The sequence below is a fragment of the Erinaceus europaeus genome, chromosome 13, assembly GCF_950295315.1.
Source record: "Erinaceus europaeus chromosome 13, mEriEur2.1, whole genome shotgun sequence".
Lineage (NCBI taxonomy): Eukaryota > Metazoa > Chordata > Mammalia > Eulipotyphla > Erinaceidae > Erinaceus > Erinaceus europaeus.
Window position 1 is genome coordinate 1627607 of NC_080174.1, and position 25233 is coordinate 1652839.

Here is a 25233-nt window from a genome sequence, read left to right on the forward strand (position 1 = left end):
CCCAGGCCAGAGGTCCAGTTCCTCTCTCTAACTGGAGTCTGCAGGTCCCAGGCCAGAGGTCCTGCTCCCCTCTCTCTAACTGGAGTCTGCAGGTCCCAGGCCAGAGGTCCTGCTCTCCTCTCTCTAACTGGAGTCTGCAGGTCCCAGGCCAGAGGTCCTGCTCCCCTCTCTCTAACTGGAGTCTGCAGGTCCCAGGTCAGAGGTCCAGTTCCTCTCTCTAACTGGAGTCTGCAGGTCCCAGGCCAGAGGTCCTGCTCCTCTCTCTCTAACTGGAGTCTGCAGGTCCCAGGCCAGAGGTCCTGCTCCCCTCTCTCTAACTGGAGTCTGCAGGTCCCAGGCCAGAGGTCCTGCTCCCCTCTCTCTAACTGGAGTCTGCAGGTCCCAGGCCAGAGGTCCTGCTCCCCTCTCTCTAACTGGAGTCTGCAGGTCCCAGGCCAGAGGTCCTGCTCCCCTCTCTCTAACTGGAGTCTGCAGGTCCCAGGCCAGAGGTCCTGCTCCTCTCTCTCTCTAACTGGAGTCTGCAGGTCCCAGGCCAGAGGTCCTGCTCCCCTCTCTCTAACTGGAGTCTGCAGGTCCCAGGCCAGAGGTCCTGCTCCCCTCTCTCTAACTGGAGTCTGCAGGTCCCAGGCTAGAGGTCCTGCTCCTCTCTCTCTCTAACTGGAGTCTGCAGGTCCCAGGCCAGAGGTCCTGCTCCCCTCTCTCTCTAACTGGAGTCTGCAGGTCCCAGGCCAGAGGTCCTGCTCCCCTCTCTCTCTAACTGGAGTCTGCAGGTCCCAGGCCAGAGGTCCTGCTCCCCTCTCTCTCTAACTGGAGTCTGCAGGTCCCAGGCCAGAGGTCCTGCTCCCCTCTCTCTCTAACTGGAGTCTGCAGGTCCCAGGCCAGAGGTCCTGCTCCCCTCTCTCTAACTGGAGTCTGCAGGTCCCAGGCCAGAGGTCCTGCTCCTCTCTCTCTAACTGGAGTCTGCAGGTCCCAGGCCAGAGGTCCTGCTCCTCTCTCTAACTGGAGTCTGCAGGTCCCAGGCCAGAGGCAACTGTCTCCAGCTCCCCTGGGGACCCTCTTCTCCTGTCCCCTGCCCCCCACCAGGACAGGAAGGGTGGCCACAGCAATGGGTGTCTGTATGTTCAGGGTAGCATGAGACATGTTTGCTTGTTGAGTAAGCTATTCCGCCTCATTTTACTGGGGAAATGCTGGGACTTTTGTTGTCACAAGGTCATGTTTTCATATTTCTCCAAGACACATGTCAGTACGTGTCACCCTCAATCAGCTGCCACCTTGTTCCAGCAGGAGGCTGGGGCCACACCCTCTCCCTCATGCCCTTTCTCCTCCTGAATCCCCAAACCTGCGGGCACAGACTGACAGCCCACTGAGGGTGCATCCAGCAGTCAGTATATTGGCACGGCAGCTCCGCTGTAAGTATGGCCTCACAGTGGAGAGGCGGGTCTGTTGTGCGCAAGTCACGAGTTTTGGGCCAATGCAGAGACCTCCCGGGCTGAGGCCGACCTGCCTGCTCAGCTGTCCCTGTGGCCGCAGACCTCGCCCGACGCCCATCAACGCCTCAGGTCTTGAGCGGAGCTGACGGGGCACGCGGGCGGGACAGCAGCCGTTCTGCTCCCCCTGCATCCAAGGCCCCCACAGCTCCAGACATGGAGCAAATTCCAAACCAGGCACAGGATCTACTACAAAGTGCCCTCACGTTCGAGCAGTCAGGACCAGCCGCAGTGATTTCAGGCGAAGGCAAGACCGACTGACACAAAAATGAAAGGCTCTTCACACAGAAGCAGCAGCCAGAATTTTCTTTTATCATTTACTTGTTTTGTGGGGCCAGGGCCTCACACAGCATGGTTTCAACACGCCTGTGCATTGTTCTGTTTCATTCAAATAGGGGCCCTTCACAAAGGGCCCCAAACTCTTACATGGAGAAAGGAGAGTCTCTTCAGCAAATGCTGTTGGGAAAATTGGGTTGAAATGTGCAGAAGAATGAAATTTCACCAGACACAAAATCAAATTCCAAATGGATCAAGGGCTTGGACTTAGACCAAAAACTATCAAATACTTAGAGGAAAATACTGGCAGAACTCTTTTCCATCTATATTTTATAGGCATCTTCAATAACACAAATCCAATTGTAATGAAGACTAAAACAAAAACATACCAATGGACGACATCAAATTGAAAAGCTTCTGCACAGCAGAAGAAACTATCACGTAAAATAAAGAGACATCTTACATACTAGGAGAACACCAGACAAGAGGCTAATAACCAAAATATATAATGTTTTGGCTAATAACCAAAACATATAATGAGCTCACCAGACTCAGCAACTAGAAAACAAATGTCCCCATCCAAAAAATGGGGAGAGGACATGCACAGAATATTCACCACAGAAGAGATCTGAAAGGCCAACAAACATATGGAAAAAATAAATGCTTCAAGTCATTGTCAGAGAAATGCAAATAAAGACAACAAAGACAACCACTTCACTCCTGTGAGAATGTCACACATCAGAAAAGGGAACAGCAGCAAATGCTGGAGAGGCTGTGGGGTCAAAGGAACCCTCCTGCACTGCTGGTGGGAATGTCAATGGGTCCAACCTCTGTGGAGAACAGTCTGGAGGACTCTCAGAAGGCTAGAAATGGACCTCACCTATGACCCTGCAATTCCTCTCCTGGGGATAGATCCTAAGGAACCCAACACTCCCATCCAGAAAGATCTGTGTACACATATGTTCTTGGCAGCACAATGTGTAACAGCCACAACCTGGAAGCAACCCAGGTGTCCAACAACAGATGAGGGCTGAGCAAGCTGTGGTCTAGATATTACTCTGTTATGCCAAATGATGACATCACCTTCTTCCCCTCCGCTTGGATGGAGCTGGAAGGCATCCTGTTAAGTGAGGTCAGCCAGAAAGAGGAGGATGAAGATGGGATGGTCTCACTCATGGACAGAAGTGGAGAAATAAGAACAGAAGGGGAAACACCAAGCAGAACGTGGACTGGGTTTGGTGTCTCGCACCCAAGTCAAAGACTCAGGGTGGGGACAGGGGCTTTCAGGTCCTGGTGCTGAGGGTGGAGGGGGACCTGGGCCGAGGGGGAGAGTGTTTTGCAGAAAACTGAGAAATGTGACACATGGACCAGCCGCTGTATTGACTGTGAGCCATTAATTCTCCCAATAGAAACATTAAGGAAAAGAAGAAGAAGAAGGAGCAAAGGAAGGAAGGAAGGAGGGAAGGAAGGAAGGAAGGAAGGAAGGAAGGAAGGAAGGAAGGAAGGAGCAGTACAACAAAAGCCGGCTGAGCAGCATTCTACTTAAGTTTCCCCCGAAAACCCAGGGCCCACCAGCGCTGCAGACACACACCCCCAGATGACACTTGCATGGAGGGGTGACACTTTTGTAGATTTGCTATTTCACAGGTGAAATGCCCCTCATAGGTTAGAGCTGGTGTTAAAAGCTCCTCCACATCAAAATTCCGTGAGAATAAACAGGAAACCCAGCATACAGGAAAAGATATTTACAGACGACACTTCAAGGAAGCAGTTGATAGCAAACATTTATAAAGAAGTAATCAGCTCGACAAAATGGAAAAGAACAGCCCAAGAAAAAAAAAGTGGACAGAAGACACGAATAGACGGCTCTCCACAGAGGAAATCCACGTGGCCCACAGACATGTGGAAATGCACATCCAAACCACATGAAGATCCCACCTCGTGCCTGTGAGGACGGGCTCCATCCATTAAGCGAGAAGATGAGCGTTGGCGAGGGCGTGGAGAGAGAGGAGCTCTGTGCAATGCTGCTGGGAGTGCAGACTGGGGCATCCACTCTGGAGAACCCTTAACTACAAATGCAAATGGAGATGCCACAGGACCCACAAGTCCGCTGCTAGGCATTTACCCAGAAGACGTAACAGCACGGATTCAAAGGGATACATGCACACCCATGTTCATAGCGGCTTATTCACAAGAGCAAAAACCTGGAAACAACCCAAATGTCCTTTGACAGACGACTGGATAAAAAAAGTCACGGGACAGATACTCAGTGGCATATTACTCAGCAATGAAAACGGGGAGAAAGTGGATGGAAGTGGAGAAGGTGGTGCTCAGTGAAGCCAGTCAGGAGGTGGAGGCCAGCGGCACGATGGCTTCACTCAGGTGCAGAACACAGAGAACTGAACGCGTAAATGTGAAAAACAGAACGTCAACCTCCATCTGAGACTGTGGGATGGGGGGAAAAGAAGGCTAGGAGTCTGTAAACCATTGACCCTGCCACAGAAAACGATGAAGAAAAAATAAGAAGGAAAGCAAGTCCGGTGAGTGGGAGGACCCAGGACACACACACACCCGTGAAAGGACCACGTACCTGTAAGCACTTGGCAAATCCCGTTATTGGGCTGGTTGGAGTTAACCAGTGAATGAATGTGCATCTGCCTAGTATTCACAGTTTTCTTCTTTCTGTTTAATTTTTTTATATTTATCTATTTATTTTTCCCTTTTGCTGCTGTTGTTGTTTTTTATTATTGTTGTTACTGATGTCGTCGTTGTTGGACAGGACAGAGAGACATGGAGAGAGGAGGGGAAGACAGAGAGTGGGAGAGAAAGACAGACACCTGCAGACCTGCTTCACCGCCTGGGAAGCGACTCCCCTGCAGGTGGGGAGCCGGGGGCTCGAACCGGGATCCTTACGCCGGTCCCTGCGCTTTGCATTTTGCGCCATGTGCGCTTAACCCGCTGCGTTACCGCCTGACTCCCCCTTTTCCTCTTCCTTCCTCCCTTCCTCCCTTCCTTCCTTCCTTCCTTCCTTCCTTCCTTCCTTCCTTCCTTCCTTCCTTCTTCCTTCCTTCCTTTCTTTTTCTTCTCTCTTTCTGCCCACTCCGTGCACAGATCAGTTCTAGCTTAATGGTGGTGCTTGGAATTGAACTTGGTAATGCCTCAGAAATGGTATTATTTTTTATAGCAATAATGCTATCTTGCCAGCCCATTTCTTTTCTATCTTTATCCATTATACTTGCAATTATGGGAAGAGATTTTGAAAACGGACAAACATTAATTTCTGCATTCAGATGTGTGTTTCTCTAATGTGCAAACTTTCTTATTAAATAAGAAGCCACAGTTGCTATACCTGGCATACTTCAAGGGCCTGGGACGGTGCTGTTAACAAGGACAAAAAGAGGACATACATCTCAACATTTAAACAGAAAGTCCAATTCACTCAAATCACTCACACTCCTCTAATTCCATATGTCAAATCTAAGTAGAGAAAGACTTCGATGGAATTGCTGGTGACATAAAAGTTTCTTTGTTCAAAATTTCAACACACGTTTATAGAATAAGTTGTTGGTCTGCTTCTAAGACCCCTTCTGTTGCACTGCTTAACGCTGCGGTCTATTTATATAATCACTGCACTGCTTAATGCTGTGGTCTATTTACATAATCACTGCACTGCTTAACGCTGTGGTCTATTTACATAATCACTGCACTGCTTAATGCTGCGGTCTATTTACATAATCACTGCACTGCTTAACGCTGCGGTCTATTTACATAATCACTGCACTGCTTAACGCTGCGGTCTATTTATATAATCACTGCACTGCTTAACGCTGCGGTCTATTTACATAATCACTGCACTGCTTAACGCTGTGGTCTATTTACATAATCACTGCACTGCTTAACGCTGCGGTCTATTTACATAATCACTGCACTGCTTAATGCTGCGGTCTATTTACATAATCACTGCACTGCTTAATGCTGCGGTCTATTTACATAATCACTGCTTTACCTGAGAACCGTCCTGCCTACAGGGCACTGGTTTAATCCCACTGGTTCGCACTCTTTTCACTCTGCCCTCTCTCCTAGTCACACCCTGTTTTTACACCCTACCACTTCCTTCCTTGAGAGTATAAATGCAGATGAATAAAGCCAGCATGGCACTGCTTCCCAGCTCAGCCATGAGTCTCTGGTGTTCTGTCTCCCGCCCACGAAGCTAGCCTGGCATTTGGCACCTGAACAGGGACCGGCATATGGTGCACCAACGTGGGACCTAACCAGCCCATCCCCCAGATAAGTAAACTCGCTTAGGTACCCATGTGCCATGGGCTTCCTTCCTGCCTATGAAGAGTATTCCCAAACCCTCTACTATTTTTTTCATGAGATAGTTTCTCTGTCTCTGGAACATTTTGCTCTGGGCCACACTTTGGTTCCTTATGACCGTGATCATAGAGCTTGGGAGATGCACGGAGATTTCCCCTGGGACTTTCTGGACTCCCTCTCCCATGTTTCCCGTGGAGAAGGACTACTCTAACTTGCAGAGCCTTATCCAGAACCTTGGCAGTCCCCAAGAATGGAGACACATGGTTAGTTCTACCCTCCTGGTTCATGCTGACTAAATGTTGATTACTTGGTTTTGGTTTTCACACTTAATCTTTAATCCAAATTGAAAGAATCTCTATAAATAGTAATCAGGGATCTGGTATTACAAAAATAGATACGGAATAGCTATAGGAAGTAACTCTGTAAGTCACTCTAGTAAATGAGAAGGCATTCAATTTACTTCCCCAGCACTTAATGATTTTTATAAAAATGCTATGTTTTCAAAATAAAATTTAATCATTGATTTATTTTAAATCTACATTTTCTAAAATAATACAGCGTTCACTAGCACAATCTTTCAATGATATGTCCTTTCTTAACAGAAAAAAAAAAGGCTTACAAATGCATGTCTTTATCTGTCTGCACTGTTTCTTGTGAATGTCCACCACTAAGAACTCAGGAAGCCAAGAGGCCAGGCACTGAAATAGCCCCTGGGCACAAAAACTGAGCATGTGCAGGGGGAGAAAGGTGACGACGGTCCTTAAGAACTTTCTGATTCAACACAAGCACATGACATTCGAGTTTATCCTCAGCTCCTGCCCGCAGCCTTTGGGTATCTGGAGACAAACACTGCAGCCCATGCCAGTATATCCGCACGTTCATGACGTCCATGCTATTGGGACGACAGCAGGTGGTGACCAGTGCTGCAGCAGCCTGCTGACAGTATTTCCCCTTTCCGGACATATGTACAGATGGAGTTTGTTTGTTCCTTTGTTTGTAACACACATTAAAGACTCTCTTTTTCTAAACATCTTCTTCATTTATTTACTTACTTATTTATTCCCTTTTGTTGCCCTTGTTGTTGTAGTTGTTGTTGTTACTGATGTCGTTGTTGTTGAATAGGACAGAGAGAAATGGAGAGAGGAAGGGAAGACAGAGAGGGGGAGAGAAAGACACCTACAGACCTGCTTCACCGCGTGTGAAGCGACTCCCCTGCAGGTAGGGAGCCGGGCGCTCGAACCAGGATCCTCACGCTGGTCCTTGAGCTTTGTGCCATCTGCGCTTAACCCGCTGTGCTACCGCCCGACCCCTATATGAGGCTGTTTGCGAGCAGTGAGTACCCTGTCTGGCCTGTGGGTTCTACAATCATGAATCCCGACCCAAAGCTGATCCCCACTTTTCATCTGCACTGCCGTGTGTTTCTGTACAGGGCAGAAGAGCAGACATGCAGTTCTCTTTGTTTTGCACTCATTTCTCTTGTTTAACAAGATTCATTTATTTAAAGGCTGGCTGGACCTGGCTAATTTCTCATTGTTAAGTCAGGTAATTGAGAAAGATTCCTGTGTGTTGCATGGAATGGTCACCTGTTTGCAGAAATCTGCAGGAAATAGTCCCTGCGAACTTTTCTGCCCAAACTGCTAGCAGAGAACTGGGTCATAAATCAGAAGTGAGGTGAAGGAAAGCACAGGGCAGCCGCTAGGGCCAGTCCTGCGCCTCTAACAGTGCAAAGGCCTCCAGCTGTGCTACTGGCAGTCACTCGGGGAGGGAGGGGCGACGCACCTGGTTATGCACATACATCACAGTGCGCAAGGACCCAGGTTCAAGCCCTGGTCCCCACCTGCAGGGGGAAGCTTCACGAGTGGTGAAGCAGGGCTGCGGGTGTCTGTCTCTCCCCCTCCCTGCCCCTCCCTTCTCAATTTCCCTCTGTCTCTATTTAACAAATAAAAATCTATTTAAATAAGTAAACAAAGTCCCCTGGCACAGCAGCTCTCCCTCCCTCTTTCTACACACAGAGACCACCACCCGACACACACACTCCTGGAGACCCTGGCTTGTGCCTGCATGATGGCTCCCTGGCCCCCAGACCCGGCGCGTGTGTCTGGGCTGAATGACCCCTGCGTGAGGCGTGGGCACTGGGGCACTGGCCACATGCCAGCTCAAGGCCTGTGCTGCCTTCCTTCCTGCCCATCATGAGCTCCACCCAGAACGCTTACTGGTCATAAAAAAACTCAGGTGCCGACTCCCCAGGTAACAGCAGGAGGAAAGGGCTGTTACAGCTAGACACCGTGCTCACGTCCCAGCCCACTGGACTCGAGCTGGATGCGCTGTGGCTGGAGGCTACGAAGGAAGGGAATGGAGAGACAGCTTGCTGGGTAGGCTGCCTGCCTCGCGCGCCATGCCCACCACTCACAGCCAAGGCCGCCAAGGTCCTTGGTGTTTCTCTCTGTCTGCGTCGATTTGCTCAAGCTGACAGTGCTGTGAGTAACACCAGCGGCACAGCCGGAACTAGAGCAAACTATCGTCAGCTTTGAGAGGGTGTCTGCAGAAGAGATGTCTCGTCAGAGGGCACGTAAGGACCTCCCGCATCAGGGACCTGGCACGGAAGGCCAAGGCCATCAAGAATCTCCACACCGATGCTGACGTATCGACACATCAGTCATGCCCATCAATCACACGAGAGAGTATTCGTGGGGGAAACAATTGTCTTCCGTGGACGAAGAGAAAACTCTGAAGATGTACACTGAGTGGCTCCTTGTTGCTCTCAATGCGCCCGGAACAGATGTGCAGCCTTGGATGCTGTCCCGGCATGGAGCAAGACCTTCCAAACTTGAGGCTTTTGATATGGAGCAATATAGTAGCACTTGAGAACATACTCCAAAGTGATTTGGATCCAAGAATCAACACAGCAGGAACTTGTCAGTCACACACAGTGACTTACACAGTCACACACACACACACACACACAGTCACACACAGCCACACACATACACAGTCACACACAGTCACTCACATACACACACAGTCACACACAGTAACTTACACACACACACACACACAGAGTCACTCACATACACACAGTCATGCACACTCACTAACATATACACAGTCATACACATACACACAGTCACACACACAGTCACTCACATACACACACAGTCACACACAGTCACTCACATACACACATAGTCACACAGAGTCACACACAGTAACTTACACACACACAGTCACTCACATACACAAAGTCATACACATACACACAGTCACACACACACAGTCACACACACACAGTCACACACACAGAGTCACTCACATACACACACAGTCACACATAGAGTCACACACACAGAGTCACACACAGTCACTCATATACACACACAGTCAGTCACACAGTCACACACACACAGTCACACACAGTCACTCACATACACACACAGCCACACGCATACACACAGTCACACATAGAGTCACACAATCACACACACAGTCACTCACATACACACAGCCACACGCATACACACAGTCACACATAGAGTCACACAATCACACACACAGTCACACACAGTCACTCACATACACACACAGCCACACACAGTCACACAGTCACTCACATAGTCACTCTCACACACACACACACACACTCACACACACACACACTCCTATTTACTGGCCTACAGATCCCGCCAGTGATGGCGACACTGTACACACATGCAGCATTAAGCACAGAAATGAACAGTGTGTGACATACACACCTAATGTATATACACACAACAAATAAAAATATTTGCTGTTTGCGGTCGTGATTTCGCTGCTCTGGGTCAGTTTTACAGAGACTAATAACGAGGCCAAGAGCTCTTTGCTGTGCTGTGAGGGCCTGGGTCAAACAGATGTGCGAGACTTCCAAAGCCAGTAAGACCCCAGTGAGCCATCCCGCCAGCAAACAGGAGTCACGTGTGCAAACATCAACCTGAGGGAGACACCAGAGGACACAGGAGGCGTCCTTCACAGAGAAGGCACCCAAAGCAAAGCCTGGGGACGCTTCCAGCGGCTCTGGCCACGTCTGCACTGGGAACGGCGGGTCTGCCTTGCCCAGTCTGGAAACCGACACTGTTAGACGGGAAAGAGCTTCCGCTGGCTAGCCAGACGCACAGCACACAGCACCCGGACAGAAAGGACGGCCCTGAGAGAGAGATCGCCTTGTTCAGATGCCTGGCTGACAGGCAGGGGGACGGGAACGGAAGACATCCCCATCCCACAAGAATTCTGCCTTGGATGCAGGAGGACGGACAGGCTCCCAGCCCTCAGCCCTCAGCTCCCAGCCCTCAGTCCTCAGCTCCCAGCCCTCAGCTCCCAGCCCTCAGCCCTCAGCTCCCAGCCCTCAGCTCCTCAGCTCCCAGCCCTCAGCTCCCAGCCCTAAGCTCCCAGCCCTCAGCCCTCAGCTCCCAGCCCTCAGCTCCCAGCCCTCAGCTCCTCAGCTCCCAGGCCCCAGCTCCAGGTAAGAAGCGAGCAGGCTTATTGGCATCTGGCGTGACCCACTTGCACTCTGCTCTCCTTTATAATTCCTCGTCCTTTTAATTTCTTTTGCTGTGATGATCACTCAGCCTATTTGGCTTTGGGTTATTTTTTTTTTCTTAATTTAGAAGAGATGTTGCTGATTCAATGAAAACAGCCTCTTATCATACATATTAAAAGTGTTTTTTAAAATATTTATGTGTTTTTAAAACAGCTCGTGCCTTTGACATAGTTGATACTAGTTTTCTTAGAGTGATTTTTTTTTCTTCTTTTAGAATAAGGGTGAGAGAGAAAGTGAAAAGTGAGGCCGAAGGAGGAGAGCCACCACAGCACCCCCCACACTGCTCCTGAAGTCTCTCCTTGCAAGTGCTGTTCTGTGGAGAGCGGGCTCTGAACCCTGGTCCTCATGCAGGGCAGTTGTGCTCCTTGGGGTGTCACCTCCCAGACCCCAGAGGAGCTGAACTTTATTTTTTTTAATCTTTATTTGTTTACTGGATGGAGACTGCCAGACAGGGCAGCACCTGGCAGTGGGCCTCCCGTCTGGTCTGCAGGCTGCTCTGAGGGCGGCCTGTCGTCCTGCACCGTGAAGCATGGGTACTGGCTCCACACGGGCAGGTCCGCCTCGCCCCTGGGGGGCCGCCCAGGACTGACTGCCCCCAGGCTCTGAATTAGCAACTGCGGAGACCTTCCTCAGTGATCTCTGAAAGCGTCAGGGCAGAATGAGAGACACTGCTTCCTTGGCTTCCTTTATTTAGTTTTTAATGTCACTCAGCACAGCAAATGGCTTTATGAAATAGGTAATTATTTCCTTCAAGGTCAGAAGGAGATTTCACAGCAGAACAGAAAAGTAAACAAAGTGTGACTGGCTTTTCCCCAAATAGGCAGCGAGCAAGGGAGAGCTGGCTGCCCCTTGCAGGCTGGGGATTGCCCCACGCCTCTCCGCCCCCCAGCTAGTGTTCAAGTTCAGTAACTTGGCACCGCAGCTGGCACAGAGCCCAGTGCTGAGCCCCTGCCCTGGTCTGCAGACCCTGACTGGAGATGTCCAGGGACGCTGGGTGACCGGGAGAGGGTGGGCGTGGAGAAGCATTTCCACCACAGAGTCACACACTCCGTGCAGCCCACCGCTCAGCCCTCAAGACCAGGCAATCGTCTTATTTTTTTACCTTTGTTTATTGGATAGAGACAACCAGAAATCACGATGAAAGGGGGAGAGAGAGAGGGAGAGGGACAGAGAGCGACACCTGTGACACTGCTTCACCACTCGCAAAGCTTTCCCCTTGCAGGCGGGGACCGGGGGCTTGAACTCAGTTCCCTGTGCACTGTAACATCCACTTGGCCTGGTAATCTGCATTTTTTATAAGGCTCACTCATTTTTTGAGAGGGAGAGAGACAGAATACGCCCACTCAGGCCTGGTGTACGGCAGCGCAGACTGCACAGGAGGCCTCTGGAGCCACGAGTGGGCCAGTCCTGCGCTTCACTGTCAGCTAGCTCCCTGTGACCATGGGCTGAGAGCTCAGACTGACAGGGACCCGGAGGACACACAGGCTCCTGTGCTGAATGTGAACAGACATGGGCGCTGGGGCAGATCATGGGGTGAACAGTCACACACACACTCACACACAGAGACACAGGCACAGGCACACACACAGAGACACAGAGACACAGACACACACAGAGACACAGGCACAGGCACACACACACACATAGATACAGAGACACAGACAGAGACACAGACACACACAGAGACACACAGAGACACAGGCACACACACACACAGACTCAAACATACCCATTCACATACACACACTCACACATCCACACACACTCACACACACACACATACACACACACTCAGACACACACAGACACACACACTCACACATAGACACACACACTCATACACACACAGACACACACACTCACACTCACACACACACACAGACACACACACTCACACTCACACACACACACATACACACACACTCTCACACACACGGAGACACAGACAGACACACATTCACATACACACACTCAGACACACTCACACACACACACACACACACACACTCACACACGGCTCGGCATGAATGTGACGCTCAGCCAGGACCCGAGGTCTGGTGCCCCAGAAAGCAAACCAGCTATCGTTCCCTTCTTCCCTCCCTCCTCCTCTCTTTGCCTTCCTCTCCTGTAATTTTTGATTTGTTTTGATAGCTTGAATAACGGTTTACAGGATGATGTGGGTACAGGGCTCTAAGGAGAACCAGCCGCGTTCTCACAGTGTCAGAGACATGCTGGGTCCCTCCCTCTTTCCTCCGTTTCACGAGTTCACGTGCTTCAGCCCTTCCTACTGCACGTGTGAGCAGAACCATCTGCTGTGTGTCCTTCAGAGAAGGCAGGTCCTCGGGCAACAGGCAGGAACCGCAACACTCGAGCCCCTGAGCGCAGAGCCTGAAGGGTGAAGCGCCTTGACCGCTCTCCGCGGGAGGCGGCGCAGTGCTGCAGGGCTTTCTCTCTCCCCTTCTCTTATGGCATAAAAAAAGAATCTAAAACTCTCTCTCTCTCTCTCTCTCTGCCCCCTCTCTCTCTCCTCTCTCTCTCTCTTCCTTTTCTTTTCCCTTCTTTTTTCTTTTCCCCTGAGCACTGCTCAGTTCTGACTTGGTGCCTCAGACTGAGCCTGAGACCCTGGAGCATCCGGCAGGACAGCCTCCTGCATCCTGACTGCTGCCTTTCACCCGCTGGCTCAGCCTTTCAAAAAGCGGCGGCATGACTGGGCAGGGAAGAGAGGACTCCCCTGCTGGTACAAGTGGGGACTGCTCCTCAGCAAGGCAGTGTCTTTAAGAACAGCCCAGAATTCAACAACTTGTTTGGCTTTGTATGGTAACTCTCTTTTCAGCCACCAGGTTCCAGATGCTACCATGATGCCGACCGGACTTCCCTGGACAGACGACCCCACCATGTGCCCTGGAGCCCCACTTCCCCAGAGCCCTGCCCCACTAGGGAAAGAGAGAGGCAGGCTGGGAGTGTGGATCCACCTGTCAACACCCATGTTCAGCGGGGAAGCAATGACAGAAGCCAGACCTCCCACCTTCTGCATCCCACAGTGACCCTGGGTCCATGCTCCCAGAGGGATAAAGAACAGGAAAGCTGTCAGGGGAGGGGGTGGGATACGGAGCTCTGGTGGTGGGAACTGTGTGGAATTGTACCCCTCTTATCCTGTGTTTTTTTTCAATGTTTCTTTTTTATAAAAAAAGAAAGGAAGAAAGAAAGAAAGAAAGAAAGAGAGGAAGAAAGAAAGAAGGAAAGAAAAGAAAAGGAAGAAAGAAAAGAACAGCCCAGAAATCCACCTATCTGTATAAGCCTTAAACAAAGTCAGAATTTACTCCGGTGCCATGAATTCTGTTGATGGAAGCAACAGGGTAGCGCCACGTGCCAGAGGCCCTCCCCTGGCCACCTGCCTCAGAGAGCTGCCTCACACACACTTTGCTCTGCCATGGAAGGAGACAGTTTCTCCAGTGGACCCGCTGGGTGTTCAAAAGGCATGAGCTGCAGAACATCAAAACTGCACGTTTCAGCTGCCTACACGGAAGAAAGGGGAGGTGGGTCCGTAAAAGCCCCGACTTGGGAGACAAAGAGTTTTTAATCCACACCTGATGGATCTCTCTCTTCTTTAGGAGCTACTCATCCACTTCATCCATCCATTTACTTTACCAAGCACGCTACTCAGCTCTGGCTTGTGGTGGTGCTGGGGACTGAACCTTCAACTTTGGAGCCGCAGGCAGGACAGTCTGCTTGCAGAACCATGATGCTGTCTCTCTTGTCCAATAAATCAATCTCTGAGGAAACCTATCCTTTGTCTCTTAGTCTTGGTGACCTGTAGAGTAAGACCTCCATGTTTAGTCCTAAATGTCACAGGACTCTAGGAGGGTCTGAGGAAGGCACCCAGACCTCCATGTTTAGTCCTAAATGTCACAGGACTCTAGGAGGGTCTGAGGAAGGCATCCAGACCTCCATGTTAAGTCCTAAATGTCACAGGAATCCTAGGAGGGTCTGAGGAAGGCATCCAGACCTCCATGTTTAGTCCTAAATGTCACAGGACTCTAGGAGGGTCTGAGGAAGGCATCCAGACCTCCATGTTTAGTCCTAAATGTCACAGGACTCTAGGAGGGTCTGAGGAAGGCATCCAGACCTCCATGTTTAGTCCTAAATGTCACAGGAATCCTAGGAGGGTCTGAGGAAGGCATCTAGGAGCCATTTTTCAGCCCCGCCACTCCTTGCTCCCAGCCCTGAGCCCAATAAAAACAGAAAGAAAAGAAAAGAAAGAAGGGAGGAAGGGAGGGAGGGAGGGAGGGAGGTAAAGACTTTTGTGAGCATCACACCCTCCTCTGGGGTCTCACAGCCTCTTTCCTGGCCCATTACAGCCCCCCCACCTTTAAATTTTTGCTTCCTTTCATATGAGATAGAGAAGGGAGTAGGGAGGGAGGGAGAGAGAGAAAGAGAGGGGGGGAGTGAAAGGGAGAGGGAGAGGGAGAGGGAGAGGAGAGGGAGAGGGAGAGGGAGAGGGAGAGAGAGAGAGAGAGAGAGAGAGAGAGAGAGCAAGCAGTGTGTGTGAGAGGGAAGCCAGGGGATCACTTAGCAGAGGGCTGGGCAGGGAAGCTGGAGTCTCAGGCCTGCAAGTCCTGTGCTCTGCCAGCTGCCCTGCCCCCCGCCTGCTATTGGGTTGTCAGGAACCCACGATGCAGTTCTGCACAGAAAAACAGGAAAATGCCACGGCTTTTCCGACAGCCGAAAGCCGGTACTCACGTAAAAGAGAACATGGGCGGTGCGGTGCCCAAGAGTAGACCAGGGAGAGGCCACTGAGCAGCCTCCTGGGCCCAGCTCTTGAGGTTGCTTGAGAATGAAAGGAGGAAAGTGTCAGAAGGACAGAAGGAGGAGAGAGTGCAGCAGATGCCAGCTACCCTGGTGGTGCTGTGCACGGTGCTCCCAAGCCATGCTGGGTCTCCTCCCCTAGACCTCACTCCAGGAAGGCCTGCGCCCTACCCGGTGCACCCCACCCACCGGAAGCCGTCTCCTGGGCCCTGGACAAGCCTCCTACCCCATCTGACATCAGCTGACTCTCTCCAACCAGCAAAACGCAGAAGCACCTTGTCACCCAGGAGGGTCACTGCTGCTTAGGGCCGGGGTGATTGGGTCCAGGCTCCTGCTGCTCACTCCCTATTTCCAGTGCTAAGAAGAGCTTCCAAATAGCTCCAGTGCAAAGTGCTTCTCTGAAACATGCCCAAACTCTCTTAATGTGAGCGAAGGCCCTTAAAAAAAAGCCTCCTCAGTATAGATTAAAATGATAAATTGCAGAGAAGCCTGCTGGTGGAAAAGTAAATTTATACTTGCTTGCATGAGTGGCTTCTACATTCTTCATAATGGATTATACATAATAGGAGCATGTATTTGGTGACAATAAGAGGGCCACTCCAGCAGCTGGATGTGCAGCTAACTCTTGATCAGTGTCGGGCTGGAAACAAAACTGCTTTACTCAGGGACGGGAAAGTTCTGCTTTTCAAAACAGCAAACACATGAAGTTTTCCACTCAGCAGATAATAAATGCCTCATGTCAAACAAGTCTTCACACACACACTCTCACATACACACACACTGACAGAGAGGGCAGGGAAATGATCAGGCAGGCATGGGTTCAAATCCTACCTCTCCTAAAATATCCTGACCACAGAGTTTCCATTTCAGCATCATGTTGCTTTTCTCTCGACAGAAGTAAGATCCAGCTGGAATCCACTGCGACAGGCAACATCCTCTGTGTGTGTGTATACACGCACACACACGCACACACATGCACGTACACATGCACGTACACATGCACACATACACACACATGTGCATGCACAACGCTGCTTTTTGGTTTATTTATATAGTTATTTACCACTAGGCTTATTGTTGGGCTCAGTGATTATACTATTCCGCTGTTCTCAGAAGTATCTTTTCTTTCTTTCTTTTCTTTTTGACAGAGGGCAAGAGGAGGCCAGGTGGTGGTGCACCAGGTTGAGCTCACACGTCACAGGGCACAAAGACCTGAGCTCAAGTCCCTGGGCCCCACCTGCAGGAGGAAAGCTTCATGAGTGGTGAAGCAGGGCTTCAGGCATCTCTGTTTCTTCCCCTCTCTATCTCCCCCTCTTCTCTCAATTTCTCTCTGTCTTTATCCAATAGTAAATAAATAAAAATAAAAATAATAAAAAGAGGGTAGGGAGAGAGGGGAAACAGACATGGCGACACTGCCCCACCATGCCTGCTTCGCTCCTGCAGACGGGGACGAGGGGCTCCAACCCAAATTCTTGTGCATGGTGACACATTTGCTGTGACAACCAAGCTATCACTTGGCCCTTATATTTAAGTGCCATGCAAACCAGGATTATAACTGATCTTATTGACAGAGTCTCTTATTTGAAGAAATCCAAGGTCATCCTCACTTCCTTTAAAAAGTTCACACAGAGAAGCAATGACAGAAGCCAGAACTCTCACCTTCTGCTCCCCATAAAGAATGTGGGTCCGTCCTCTCAGAGGGATAAAGAACAGGGAAGCTTCCAATGGAGGGAAGGGGACAGGGAGCTCTGGTGGTGGGAACTGTGTGGGATTGTACCCCTCTTATCCTACAGTCTTGTCGATTATTATTAAATCAATAAAAAAAAAGGTTCACACATCAGTTTCTTCCACAAATGACAGTAACAGTTACATGCTGTGACTTCATCCTAAGGCTGTCTTCAATAGCAAGTGCTGCGATACTGTTACTGCCTCCTGCACTGGAGAGTCAGCAAATACTCCAGCTTTATGCTGGAAAGGAAAAAGTCGGGCAGATTAAGGAGAAAGAAATACAACTAGCTGCACCTGAAGAAATAAAGTCATTGAGCCAAAGACGACACAAAGTTCCAGGCTCACAAGCCTGGAAAAATGTAGAGTCTGGTGTGGAAATCTGCTCTCAGTTTCTGGGGAGCAAACGGGCTGAGCTGTCTTCACAGAGCGCTGTGGCACCGCGCTGTTCACCTCCAGTGCCCTCTGCACCGCACTTTCATTACTGTGACACATTTAAGATCTCTCTGCAGAGACGCTCATTCTGGGGAGCGGAGGGCTGCCCTGAAAGCCTCAGATGCACTTTGAATAAAGCTTTGCAATTGCAGGCCTTCTCCCAGATAATTGAATCTGAGGATCTCCATTTCTTTTACATTATACAGATTCCACAATTGCTGAAAAAAAAATGAAAACTTATCCAAATGCTTATCACGGTCCATTTTCAAGCAAAACCACAAAATGATCATGCACATTCTCACAGGCTGGGAGGTTTTCTCAAACCAGTGGAGACCCTGTCCTCCTCTGGTCTTCACGGGAAGCGTTTTGAACCTTTGATGCAACACGCCCTGGAGAACTGGCCTTTATAGCTGACATACACACAGGACCAGCCTCATGTCCTACCTTGCAGACTGCAAGCTCCCTTAAGAACCTTTCTAACACAGTTCAAAGACTCCTACCTTTAAATGGCTATCTCTGGAAAGTAAGTGCCAAGGACATTAGCACATGTCCATAAAAGTATTACAGGGAGTCAGGCGGTAGCGCAGTGGGTTAAGTACACGTGGTGCAAAGCTCAAGGACCAGCATAAGGATCCCGGTTCGAGTCCCCGGCTCCCCACCTGAAGGGGAGTCACTTCACAAGCGGTGAAGCAGGTCTGCAGGTGTCTGTCTTTCTCTCCCCTTCTCTGTCTTCCCCTCCTCTCTCCATTTCTCTCTGTCCTATCCAACAACAACGACAACATCAATAACAACAACAATAATAACTACAACAATAAAACAATAAGGGCAACAAAAAGGAATCAATAAATAAAAAAAGAAAAAATTTTTTTAAAAAAGCATTACAGGAAATTACATGTGATATAAATGCACAAAATTTAAATATTATAATTTTGTGAAAGAATAATGAAGTTTACAGAGGCCGGACCATTCTTCAGAACAGCAGGCGTTTACTGACCTTGTCCCTCTCTTTCGTGGATAAGCAGGGTACTGGCCTCAGTGGTCACAGGTGTAAGTGAAAAACATGTGTAGTCAGTGACGTGAGTTCTATGGAAAAGAAACTCCACGAGGTGGGAAAAACTATGAGAAACACCCAGACAGTCAACAGGTAAATAGTTCTGTGTATGTATGGCACTAGCCCTCGGTACTGAATCAACACCATTAACTCACCGGGCACTTAGGAACACACGTCAGTCGCGTGACCACATATATTTGAAGGCAGAGTAAGAAGGCAGGAGGGCCCCAGGCAGGATGAGGGAGGTCAAGCAAGTGTGTGACTTGTCACAGCCCACGGCAGATCTGGCCCTTGGGTCTCCCATCTGATAGGAAACATGGTCTGCTTTCTAAGCGAGTTACTCTATGCAGTGCCCGGCTAGCACGAGCTGGGCAAACCAGCCTTTAAAGACAGGCTCCCTTCATGACGGACTGCTCTGTCTCTGCCAGGCCACCCCATCATCCAGGGCTCTCTCTACTCAGGGGATCCTGGGACTCCCACACAGACATGATGGCCCAGACCTCTCACAGACCCCTCTCTCCACCATCACTGTCACCTCCCTCAGGAACATCAGCACAAGCCCTCCTGCGGCCTCCCCAGGACCTGCCCTCGCTGCAGAGCAGCCATGGTGGGGACTCCCCACTCTCTGAAGGAGGCTGGTCAGCCTGCTCTGCCCCTCGAGGAAGACGGGTCCTGACATGAGAGCAGCCTAGAACGTTCCAGCTGTGACCATGGACTGTGGGCTCAGACTGACAGGGACTCGGAGGCCACACAGGCTCCTGTGCTGATGTGAACAGACGCGGGCCCTGGGACAGGTGAATGGGGTAGACAGAAATTAATTTTATTCATTTTTTTTAAGAATGGGACCTACTCTCTGCCCTAATCCAACTTTCTAGACCTTTTCTCTACTCTGACACCATCTTTTCAGACAATATTTTTGTCCAACCCCATGCCAGCTATCAAACTCAAACAAAACTGTCCTAGTCTTGAGCCCCCAGAAACCAGCCTAAAATGGACTTCCTAGATTCTTTCCACCTTCAGGTCTCTATTCTCAGCTGTTCTGTTTCTACTTTTTGGTTCCTGTTCATTAGTCATTTTGTCCTGCTTTATATCTTGCTGCTTTTCAGCCACCAATTTGCAGATGCTACTATGATTCCACCCTGACCTCCCTGGGCAGACGACCTCACCCATGTGTCCTGGAGCCTCCCCTCCCCAGAGCCCTGCACTGCCGGGCTAGCTTCGCGGGCGGGAGAGAGAGAGACAACCAGGGACCCATGGCTGAGTGGTACGCAGTTCAGTCTTTATTCATGTGGAACACAGTGCAATCTAAGCTCTCTCTAATCACAATCCTATCCTTATCTTTCCTGAGGCGGAAGAGTCAGGTCTGAAGAGGATGTACGTAGGATAGGGGATGGGGAAAAGGAAAAAGTGTGCAAAACAGGGAGGATTAAACCAGTGCCCTGCAGGCAGGGCGGTGCTTAGTTAACAGTGGTTATATAAACAGAATACAGTGTTAAGCAGGGGGGATTAAACCAAGGAAACAGAAGGGGTCTTAGAAGCAGAATTTAGAAGCAGACCAACACTGCCCCACTAGGGACAGACAGACACAGGCTGGGGGTGTGGATCCACCTGCCAACACCCATGTCCAGAGGAGAAGCAATGACAGAAGCCAGAACTCCCACCTTCTGCTCCCCATAGAGAATTTGGGTCCAGGCTCCCAGAGGGATAAAGAACAGGGGAAGCTTCCAGTGGAGGGGACGGGACACGGAACTCTGGTGGTGGGAACTGTGGGATTAAACCCTCTTTTTTCTTCTTTATGATTTGCAGTCAGGGCCTCTGAAGTGCAGTCTATTGTTCCCAGCTTCTTTTTCACTCAAAGATGGGGACAGACAGACAGACAGACAGACAGACAGACAGACCGGGAGCCACTACGGCACCAGAGCGCCCCAGATACTGCAGATTTCTGGAGCATGAACTTGGGCTGCAGGCAGCATGGTGGGTACCCTGCCCTGAGCTACCTACGTAGCCGGAGAGATGCTTCTCTTCCCCCCCCCCCCCCCGGGGAAAGCTGTGGCAAAGCTCTGAGGGAGTGTGTATGGATGGGACCCATGCTGTGGGAACCGGTGCCCCCTCCTCTCTGCTTCCTGTGAACTTGACAGGAAAGGCATCCCCTGTTCACGTCACAGGCTGCTCGGCCTGTCTGCCCTCTTTGTGTTCACGCTGAAGCCTCACAGTCACCTTGGCTAATGTCCCTAAGCTCGGCACCAACAGGCAGGTACCGTCATCGCACTGGGATCTTGGCTCCCTGCTCTGGTGAATGAAACTATTCAAACTTACAAAAGACAATCTATTCAGAAAGCTGTTGGCTCCAGAGTGTATTTCTGACTCGTCTTGTAGACACACTTGTCAGGCTGAGTTTATTTATCAAGCAAAACAGAAGCAATTGTATGGATAAGAGAGGTAAATTCTTCTAGACAAGGGACACTCCTATATTAATCTGTGGTATTAGATAGCCTGATCTAGGAGGACGTGGAGATATATTTTTTAGTCTAATGACTTGGAAGAAATCCAGTAATTTTAGTAAGTGTTACAGGAATTAAAAATCACACAACTTTCCTAGTTACAATAATTCCCTTATAAAATTGGGAAAATACTGCCAGGAAGGAGTCGAAGCACGTGGCAAACTGCTAACTTGAGTGTGAAGAGAAAGGCGGCGTTATTCCAAATGGATTGGCTATGGAACAAATCACAGGTTCCAGTCATCCAAACACGTTTAAAATGTTGATTTCATTTTATAAGATAGCGACAGAGACAGAGGCAGGCAGAGAGAGCAGAGAAAGCCCTGCTCAGCTCTGATGTGTGACAGCACTGGGCCAGAAGAGGGACTTCTGAGTCCCAAGCACTGAATGCTAACGCTCTCAGCGCTCTCCCCAGCCCCACAGAACCTCCACTTTCCTGTTTGTTTTAGTCCACGTTCTCTCGCTCAGAATGATTGTTCTCTGTAAGACTGTAAGGAAGATTCTCTTTATCTTAGTTGCCACCAGGAATATTGCTGGGGTTCAGTACTGACTCTACAAATCCGCCAGTCCTGGTGGTTATTTCTTCTTCCCCTTCCTTCCTTCCTTCCTTCCTTCCTTCCTTCCTTCCTTCCTTCCTTCCTTCCTTCTTCTCTCCCTCCTCCTTCTTTCCATCCCTCTTCCCTCCCTCCCACCTTCCCTCCTTTCTTTCCTCCCTCCCTTTCATATTGCACTTGATAGAACAGAGAGAAATTGAGAGGGAGAGACACAGGAAGGGAAAGACAGACAGACGCTGAAAACCAGCTTCTTCTCCAGTGAAGCTTCCCTCTGCAGGAGGGAAACGGGTTCGAGCCTGGATCCTTGCACCAGCAGCCAGCCCCCAAGTAAGGAATTCTGCGTGCTTCCTGACAAAGGGCTCACTCAGCACACTCCTGCCCGGAGGCCCTCCACACCCCCGAGAGAGCTGTCCTAGGGGCAGGGTTCCAGGGAAGGGCCACATGTCCTCCTGAAAGGAGGCCCCAGACACTGGAATCTTCGAAGGAGTCTAGCCGTTCGGAATATTACTCAGTTATTTTCTTTTTCTTTTTCCCAGAGCCCTGCTCATCTCTGGCTTGTGGTGGTGCAGGGGCCTGATGCTGGGACTTTGGAGCCTCAGGCACGAGAGTCTGTTTCACAGCCGTTCCGCTGTCCACTCTGCTGGAGCCTTGTGGCGGACGCTGTTCATTACCGCTAACTGAGCTGCTTCTCTGTGGCTGGAGTTGGAGCCAACCTGGACACTCGGCTGTGCTTGAGCCCCTCACCAGTCTCCTGGGTGAATGCTCTTCTCTGGCTCAGCTGGGGCCTTGGCATCTGCTTCCTCACACTGGGCCCTGGCAATCCCTTCACTCTCTGTGCTGTGGACCCCACTCCCTTCTCCCCTCCCTGAGGGTCTGCCCTGAACTGTGGCCTGGTAAACAGTGACCAGGCCCTCCCCGGTCCTGGAGTCCTACCTCACACGGAGCTACTGCACCTGTGCTCAGAGCTCTAGGAGCGAAAACTCCCCTGTAGGGAGACTTTGCATGCAGGGTCAGTGAATTCCGCTTTGTCCCGACTGACTCAACACCAGGGAAACGTCCAAGCTCAAGGACTGGCGGGTCACATTCAGGACAAAGACGGCTGAGCCATCTTGGGAGGGTGGGTGCAGGACTTGCTTGTGCCCAGAACCACATGGGACGTCTCTACGGCCCCAGCAAGGCGGAGGGAGTGGGAGCGGGGCACCACAGCACTGGCTGCTGTCCACGGAGCTCGCGGGGGCCTGTGATCAGGCCCAGGCCTGGGGCTGTGTCTCCTCCCAGCCTCCACCAGGAACCACTCAGCCTATGGTATCTGTGTGTCTGTCTGCCGGGAAGGTCCTGGCGCGCGGTCTCGGCTTTGCCAGGACAAGTGCACATCCAAGGGCGGGGACGCAGCCCTTGGCGCTGCCGGGTGCCGGGACAAGCAGGTCTGTTTGGGTCTGCCTCAGCGCAGACCTACACAGAGGGCACAGACAGGACTGTTTACAGTGGCCGTGATGTCTCCTGATTACAATTTAGTGTGTTTTCCCTGGGCGCAAATTTGTTCTTTACTGCACTGTTTGTAGTGAATTACTTACTCGATTTTGTCATTCAAATCTTAAACGCAAAGGAAATGGCTGAGTCTCTCAGCACAAAAAGGGAAGATTAGGCGTGTCAGAATCACTCTGATCAGATAGATGACTTGGGCTGCGCAAATCTTTTCAAGACAGCTCAAACAGTGTGAGCGTTTCACAAAGGAGCTCCAGACGGCCTCCATGTCAATGGCCCCCAAGTGCTGAACACCTAGCCAGTGACCGTCTGCAGCCTGAGTCCTGCCGGGCTGATACAGGTAAATGCAGGGTAAGTCCATTTCCTGCGCTGTCTTTTCAGTCTGCGGTATTTGGGTCTGGGTCACTCAGGCGAGCTGAATAATGTGAGCCTGAAGCTGCTTTCAGCCCCACGTCATCACTGTCCTTTCCCTCAGAACCCTCACCGCCGCTTCTCTCCACCCGTTTCCGGTCTGTCCGCCCTCATTTCACACACGCAGAAATGCGTCCTTGAGCTGATCACGTTTTTTTTCCAAGATTGGCAATGAGTACAGAAAACTCTTTCTCTGCAAAGACTGACCGACAGGAAGGACAAGGAGAGTTGTGGCCAGTCAAACAAGCGATGAGCGGTCCAAGTCTCGCCGGGCAAGTCACAGCAGCAGGTGGGCTTGGCCTCCTGCGAGCTAAGGGCTGATGACCAGCGGTGTTTGCTCTGGCGGGGAGGGACGCCTTCAACAGCCCACCACAGCCCCTGCAAGCTGCCCTAAAAGGCTCAGAGTGTCTTCTTCAGGGTAAAACCCATTTTTGTCTTTAGGAGGAAAGTTAGTGGAACTTAAATTCATTATAATCACTTTTCTAATCAGATGTTAACATTCACTTTAAAAAAGAAAAAGCACTAACTACAGTCTACACATATTTATAAATAGTCCCAAGTAGGTTGTGGGGCAGGGGGCGGCCTAGTGGTTCTACAAAAGACTCTCAAATCTGAGGCTCTGAGGTCCCAGGCTCAATCCCTAGCACCACCATCAGCCGGAGCTGAACAGGGCTCTGGAGTGTCTCTCCCTCATTACTCTAAAATAAATGCAACATTTTAAAAACAATCACAAATAATAACGTGTATTTGTAAAGAGGCAGATTCTGTGTGTGTTACACAGACGTACCCATGTTTGTCAACCAACAACTCTAGAACAGAGCACGGCTGGAGGCACAAAGCAGGTGAGGCGCCAAGTGGAAGCCAACAGGCGCCTACAACACAGTTCACATGCTGGCCGCAGGGTCCGGCTGTAAGCACTGGGGGGGGCCCTCCCTGTCCTTCTCCCCCTCCCCTCCACACCTCTCCCCTCCCTCCCCTCCACGCCCCCTCCCTCCACACCCCTCCCCCTCCACGCTCCTTCCCCTCCCCCGCCCCGTCCCTCCACACCCCTCCTCCTTCCTCCCCTCCCCTCCCTGCCCCCTCCCCCTCGCCCGCCCCTCCCTCCCCACCCCCTCCCCCTTGCCCGTCCCCTCCCTTTGCTTCTCTGGCCTGAAAGCGCTGCCCCAGAAGCTCTGGGGACCACAAAAGACAGGACCAATACTGAAGAGGCTTGAACCTTGGTTAATGAGAGATTATTATAATGAGTGCGTTTATTATAAATGTCAGAAGCAGATGAGCATGCTTAGAATATTAACATCACAACTCTTAGACTCAGTATTCCATTTTGTTTCTCAAATCATAGGAGACTCGGTGAAACAGATAAGGAAACTCCAAGTTGAGGGAGCACATTTAGTGGGATTGCTCATAAAGACGCTGGCTTGTGCTAGCCACAGTCCCAGACCAGCCCGAATTATCCGGAGGCCAAGAGATTGATCCCAATGAGAATAACTTCGCAGGAGACTATAATTACGACTTCACCTCGGCGAGCTTACTCCATAGGGAGGCGTGGCTGCTGGCCCGTCATGAAGCCCATCATGAACCGCGTGCCACGCTAGCAAACTGCTCACTTGGGCAGTGC

The 25233-nt window shown here is 50.6% G+C and overlaps 1 protein-coding gene across 4 annotated transcripts in view; it reads right to left on the reverse strand.

Moving 5' to 3' along the window:
- The window catches only part of PRKN (parkin RBR E3 ubiquitin protein ligase), a 362091-nt gene that overhangs the window by 236573 nt on the left and 100285 nt on the right, over positions 1–25233 (reverse strand). The window lies entirely within an intron of this gene.